Source organism: Dermacentor silvarum, chromosome 1 (assembly GCF_013339745.2).
Source record: "Dermacentor silvarum isolate Dsil-2018 chromosome 1, BIME_Dsil_1.4, whole genome shotgun sequence".
NCBI lineage: Eukaryota > Metazoa > Arthropoda > Arachnida > Ixodida > Ixodidae > Dermacentor > Dermacentor silvarum.
Window position 1 is genome coordinate 421506158 of NC_051154.1, and position 6032 is coordinate 421512189.

General features: G+C 43.1%; 1 long non-coding RNA gene across 1 annotated transcript; it reads left to right on the plus strand.

Annotated features, from left to right (window-relative positions):
- The first annotated feature begins 1400 nt into the window (after positions 1 to 1400).
- On the plus strand, positions 1401 to 5830 carry LOC119437624 (uncharacterized). Its single transcript, XR_005189459.2, has 3 exons — positions 1401 to 2585; positions 5448 to 5529; positions 5651 to 5830. It is a non-coding gene; the product is annotated as an uncharacterized LOC119437624 (long non-coding RNA).
- The last annotated feature ends 202 nt before the right edge of the window (positions 5831 to 6032 follow it).

The window sequence follows — 6032 nt, forward strand, 5'->3', positions numbered from 1 at the left end:
TGCTGTATTTACAAGGATTAGAGAAAAAATTAGAGAGGAGCGGACTTGGCTTCAACCTTTCCTATTTCAAGCAGGGAGAATGGATTAAACAGTCATTACCAGGACTGATGTATGCAGATGACATTGTACTTATGGCTGACAGCAAGGAAGACTTGCAGAGATTAATGGACATCTGTGGTAAAGAGGGAGATAGCTTAGGTTTGAAGTTTAGTAAAGAAAAATCGGCAGTCATGACTTTTAATGATAATCAGGGCAGCGAGCATAGGATACAGGAGGTTACGCTGGAGGTGCTGGATAAGTACAAATATCTTGGAGTGTGGATAAACAATGGGGCTGAGTACCTAACGGAACATGAAAAATATGTGACGGCTAAAGGTAGCAGAAATGCAGCTGTGATGAAAAATAGGGCACTGTGGAATTACAATAGGTACGAAGTGGTGAGAGGGATTTGGAAAGGGGTGATGGTCCCTAGTTTGACTTTCGGCAATGCGGTCCTGTGCATGAGATCAGAGGTTCGAGCAAGGTTGGAAGTTAAGCAGCGAGGGGTAGGTAGACTGGCTCGGGGAGCACACGGAAATACACCAAATCAGGGGGTACAGGGTGACATGGGATGGACGTCATTCGAGGGCAGGGAAGCCAGCAGCAAGATAGAATTTGAGGAGCGATTGAGAGAAATGGCAGAAAAGCGGTGGGCAAGGAGAGTTTTAAGTTATTTGTACATGAGGAATGTTGATACAAAATGGAGGAAGCTGACCAGAAAACTGTCAATCAAATATTTGGACTGCAGGAGGGGTGCAAACCAGGAAACAGCGGTTAAGAAAAAGGTTAAGGAAACAGAGAGGGGTCTGTGGAAAGCAGGGATGCAGACGAAATCAGCACTGGGCACATACCGAACTTTCAAGCAAGAAATTGCCAAAGAAAATATCTACGATAATTCTAGGGGAAGCTCTTTGTTGTTTGAAGCCAGGACGGGAGTATTGCGGACTAAGATGTACCGAGTCAAGTACCAAGGTATAGACACGTTGTGCTGTGCGTGTGGAGAAGAAGAGGAAACGGCTGAACACCTCATACTTTTCTGTAAGGGGCTTAACCCTACAGTGCAAGGCAACGGGGCTGATTTTTTCAAAGCATTGGGGTTTAGGGACAGTGAAGGCAAAATAGACTTTAAGCGGGTAGAGATAACCAAACAGAGGTTATCTGATTGGTGGATAAAATTAAGGCAGGGGTGAAATTTCACCCACCACAAAGTACAAATTATGTTGATAGCCATGGCTAGGTGGCGTATGCCACCGCCCGATTTAAAGGGTTCAGCCTCATCCATCCATCCATCCATCCATCCATCCATCCAGTCTTCAAGATGGCGGTCGTCTGTGCGAGCTGCAACCGCGCTGCTTACGATATATTTTCTCTATCGTGTGTTTTTGTGTTTGCTGTAATGAAACGGGACGTAGTTAGCGTGCACAAAAGTGCCAGAAGATACCTCGTGTCTCGCTGCGAACTCGCCGTATGCGTGGCACGCCAGGCAAATGTGGACCAACGATTTTTATGTCGTGGCCTTTGTCTGGTTGTCGTGGAAAGTTGGGTGGACGTCGAAAAAAAATAATGCGTATTGTTAGCGTGCCTCAGCTCGTCCACTACGCAGCGACATCTATGATGGGAGTAATGTCGTCGACGCAGCACCGGCAACTTGGAGAGCGTCGTACCATTGAAAAGGTAAGCAGTCGTGCTTGCTAAGTACACGTGTGTTGTGTGTGCTCCTCGCGTGTGCATAGCGTACCTTGCGAACGTAGGAAATTGAACTTCTGCGACAACAGTGAAACCTGTGCTTGTGCATGCTGCGCGCTGTTTGTCAGAATTTAGTTAAGCAAATTTATTGCTTTGATGCGAAATTGAATATCCTGATAAGCGTTTTCTTCCGATGAGAAAAATTACGTTCGAAAATAATCGTGTTCACCTGTACGTGCGCTTCCGCTTTTCTGCTGAAGTTGCATAATAACGACTGATCTGTCTCTTCACCGATTATTACGGCAATTACGTTTTTTCGCTTATAAACTCTTCGACGTTGTAAATAATCTATGCTTACCAGGTTTTCGGTTTACGAGCAGTTTGAGGAGAAAACGAGAATGTAAGCAGTCACAGTTTGCTACTAGTACAGCTTTCTTTTCAAAACAAGGGGTGTTGCCATAACTATGACGTAACTAAACATGGCAGGGGAAAGTTGTTTAAACTAAGTCATGCAAGCAAACTCTAGTATGTAAACAAACATTTCTTGTATGTGCTGCTGCGTGCGTGTTCAAAATTTTACTTTGATGAAGGGGTCCCTATTATCATGACATTCTTCAGTGACTCGACCTTGTGCTCCGTTGCCACCCTGCACTAGTCCAGACATGTTTTTATGTGCACCTTACATGTGTTCACAATATGACAGTTTTATTGTGCCAATCAATGCTATAAGTTAACACACTACTCATTTTGCAGTGGTGAGACTGTGACCCTATAGCAGTGTCAACATAATGGCAGGGAAATGCAGGGATCCCGCAGCCATGGCTACAGCAGGACAGGGTGTAATCTGGATGTCATGTCAGGTATGTATGAAGTGTACGTGTACCATAAACTACGATCTCAGTATGATTTGTGTATAAGCTTATCGACATATTACTCAACTCAGCTTACTAAATAGGCTAAATAGTTATGCAATGTTATTCAACTTGCTGCTTATTTGTGTTCATAACATTATGCACACATTATTGTGTTCTATATAAAACTAAACCTAACATGTCCTGATGTTTAGCATGTTTTTCTCGCTTCAATCACTTGGCTGCAAGTTCACTTATTTTTGCTTTGCACACAGTATATTACTCTCCTTATTTTGGTTTTATTGTTTTGAAACTGTTCTTTATGCTGTAGCTTTTATTTCTGTATTTTTTCTCTGTTTATGCTACACACATGTGCAGTTTTTGTGCATGTTAGAATTCGAACTGTAGTGTGCCAAATATGTCACAGGTCTAAGTGTGCAGCGTGCTTACCTTTGCTTACCATTGTTACTTTAGCATTGCTATTTACAATAATTTCTGTCTTGTCCTCAGATTAACTGCCACTGGCAAATACACATATGATGAGCTTAAATTTCTTGAAATTAAATGTGAAGGTGTAGCCTTGCGACAGCTGAAGTATGGCAGCAATGTCGAAGCTAACTTGCGCCAACTATTACTACAGTATGCCAACAGATACCCATCCCTGTATTTGTGCATTTTCTGAGAACCAGCCGGGTCCACTAGGTGAAATTTGTAGCGTCCTTTTGAGTTTGCCGGTCAGTTCATGTAACTTTTCAGGACAAAATTTACACTGTGAGAGAAGGCAGACCATTACTAATGGGGCTGGCGCACACGTCTTTTTATTTATGCAGTGTGCCTCACTGATTTCATGTGTCAATTTTCCACTGTATGTGAAAAATAGGTGACGATCGTGTAATCTGGCCAGAAGTCCTATTGCTGGAATGCACGGCCAAGACGGATGAGCATACTGGCCTTTTGAGTCAAATATGGTTAATAACTTAAGTACATACTTAGGCATTGGCCAGTCTGTACTATGTGCATTTGACCACATGTGAAAGGAGTACAATACACTGCCTCGGACAAACACTGGACAAATTTAGTGGTAGCTTTAACCAAGGAGGCCTCGCTTGCTTGCCTGCTCGCCTTTCACAGTTCACTTACAGACTGTCGTTCATATCCTGTCTACATTATTTCTTTCTGGTTATATATGTGCATAGCAATCCACAAGCGAATTGAGAAAGACATCCAGGCAAGGGAGGCTTGCTTAGTTAAAGGTACCACAAAACTTGTCTTGCATCCATCAGGGGTTGTGTGGTCTATTCCTTTGATCATGTGTATATTTGGTCAGATTTACATGGGGCAGACTGGCCGGTGCCTCAACATGTGCCTGGGAGAGCACCAACATAGGTGTGACATAGTGGACATAGGCCGACATAGGCATGACATAGTGGACTTGAAATGCATGAGAACTATGCCGGTAGCTCATGCAAATATTCTATAACGGCTGGCTTTTAAATTTCTCAGGGTTGCATTGGGTTGCCCGTACACCGGCACTCCTATGCTTGTTTCCACGCCAAGTGATCAGATAGAAGATTTTCCAATTGCTGTTAGCAATCCACAGACACTGCTGCTCTTTGTCGAGTGGAAACCAATACAGCCAAAGTAGTTCACAACACGGATGATTAATTTTTGGAACAAAGTGCAGCTGTCCGCAATAGCCAGTAAATGTATCTTGACTTATAGCTATTGTGGCACTGACGATGTGGAATGTCCTGTGTTTGTGCTTTTGCTGTTTTCATTGCCATTATTAATTCTCTCTGTTTTTGTTGGAGTTTGTTCTGTTGGTTCTGGAAGGCAACTTGGAAGCTCTGTTTATGTTGGTACTACTAACAGCATCTTGTACCCTTTGACATCTGTTTTGGCTAGCACAAATGAGTCGACTTAAATTCACAAAGCTCTCTATGTGCAAGCCTTCATAACAGCACTTCTTGACTGGCCAGCACCCTAGTTTCTGCATCCTGTTTCATGGGTGAACCGATCCCCCTGGTTGACCAATCACCACTTTTACAAATTCTTGCTTACGAACGCTTTCTGAATCTGCTCTCGGGTTCCTTGTGCACCGCCTTACTGTTTCAAACATTGAAGTGTTATGCTATTACAAAAATTAGCAGCATCAGAAATGTTTGTATTCTTGTTGTGTGGCCTCTTTCCCAGCTCCTCGGCCATCAATATTGCTCGTCTCCCGAAGCGACCGTCATACTAAATGTGCTGCGTTGCCATAATGCCGCGAATGAACTGAGTCGAACCACAAAAGGTTATAGGGTATTACACCACCGTAACCAGTCACAAGCACAGTGAAAACAGCGCCGATTCCGACCAAAAACAAGTTAGCACTTCGGTCGACCTGTCCATGGATTGGATCGAGCCGTAAGGTTACAGGTTGCCAACGTAACGCAAGAAATCGTGGGATTTAGTAGATTTGTTTTAAATGGTCAATTTTGACGTTATTCGAATGAACACAAGGGTCATGGTTCAAGCAACGAAAATTGTGAAAAAAGTACACTTGTGTTACAATCGAATAAATACTGCAATTTTTGAATAACTTAATCTACCTTCCTTGCAAGCAGTGCAGGTTCGTGCCGTGGGATTATTCAGGCAGCCTGTACCTGTTTTTTGGGCAAGACATCATCACTGCCTATATTCTTAAGTTTTTTTTTATTATACGATGCCCCGATTGTAGAACGGTTTTGTGTGGTCCCCTCAAAGCCTTATAATCGAGGATCCACTGTAATTGCAATGTAAATTGTCTTTCAATGCCTGTGTTCATATATGAGGTCTTGCAATCGTGGTGTAGGGTGTTCATGCCTAATTTGTGAAAACTTTTCGTTTCAGACCTGAAGCCTACAGCTTCAGATTGTGCGCTTGACTGTCAAGCCTTGTGAAGGAGAGGATGGAGGCTTTTATTTCCCCTTACGTAAGATTATATGTAACTTGCATGCTGATAATAGACCTGTTGCATGGACCACTCATCTACAGCGTGCCTCATAATCATGTGTTGGCTTTGACACTTACAACCCTATCATTTATTTTTGCAGCACCCGGATGCGTCACATCATATGCCTACGGTGAAATACGAGGGAACTAGCCTGCTGCAAGCAAGAGCCCTCCATGTACAGCTCGAATCGATCAAGATTGACGAAGATGACCTTGTCTCTGGCCTTGCCATGCAGATTGCCCTTTACTGGATATTCGACATTGTTTTTGCGCCAAAGGCACAAAGAACATTTGACCATATGCCACACAGTCGGTGTTAACAGTGGTGTGTGGCCAGCTCCACTTGTGCGCGTGTCACACACGTTGCTACTGTAAAAAAAATAAAGTGTTCTATTGTTTATATTTTCTCCATATTTTATGTTACAAGCACCCAAGCAGCTCTTGTTCTGTGTCTGAAAAACATGTTCGAGATAAAAAAAAATC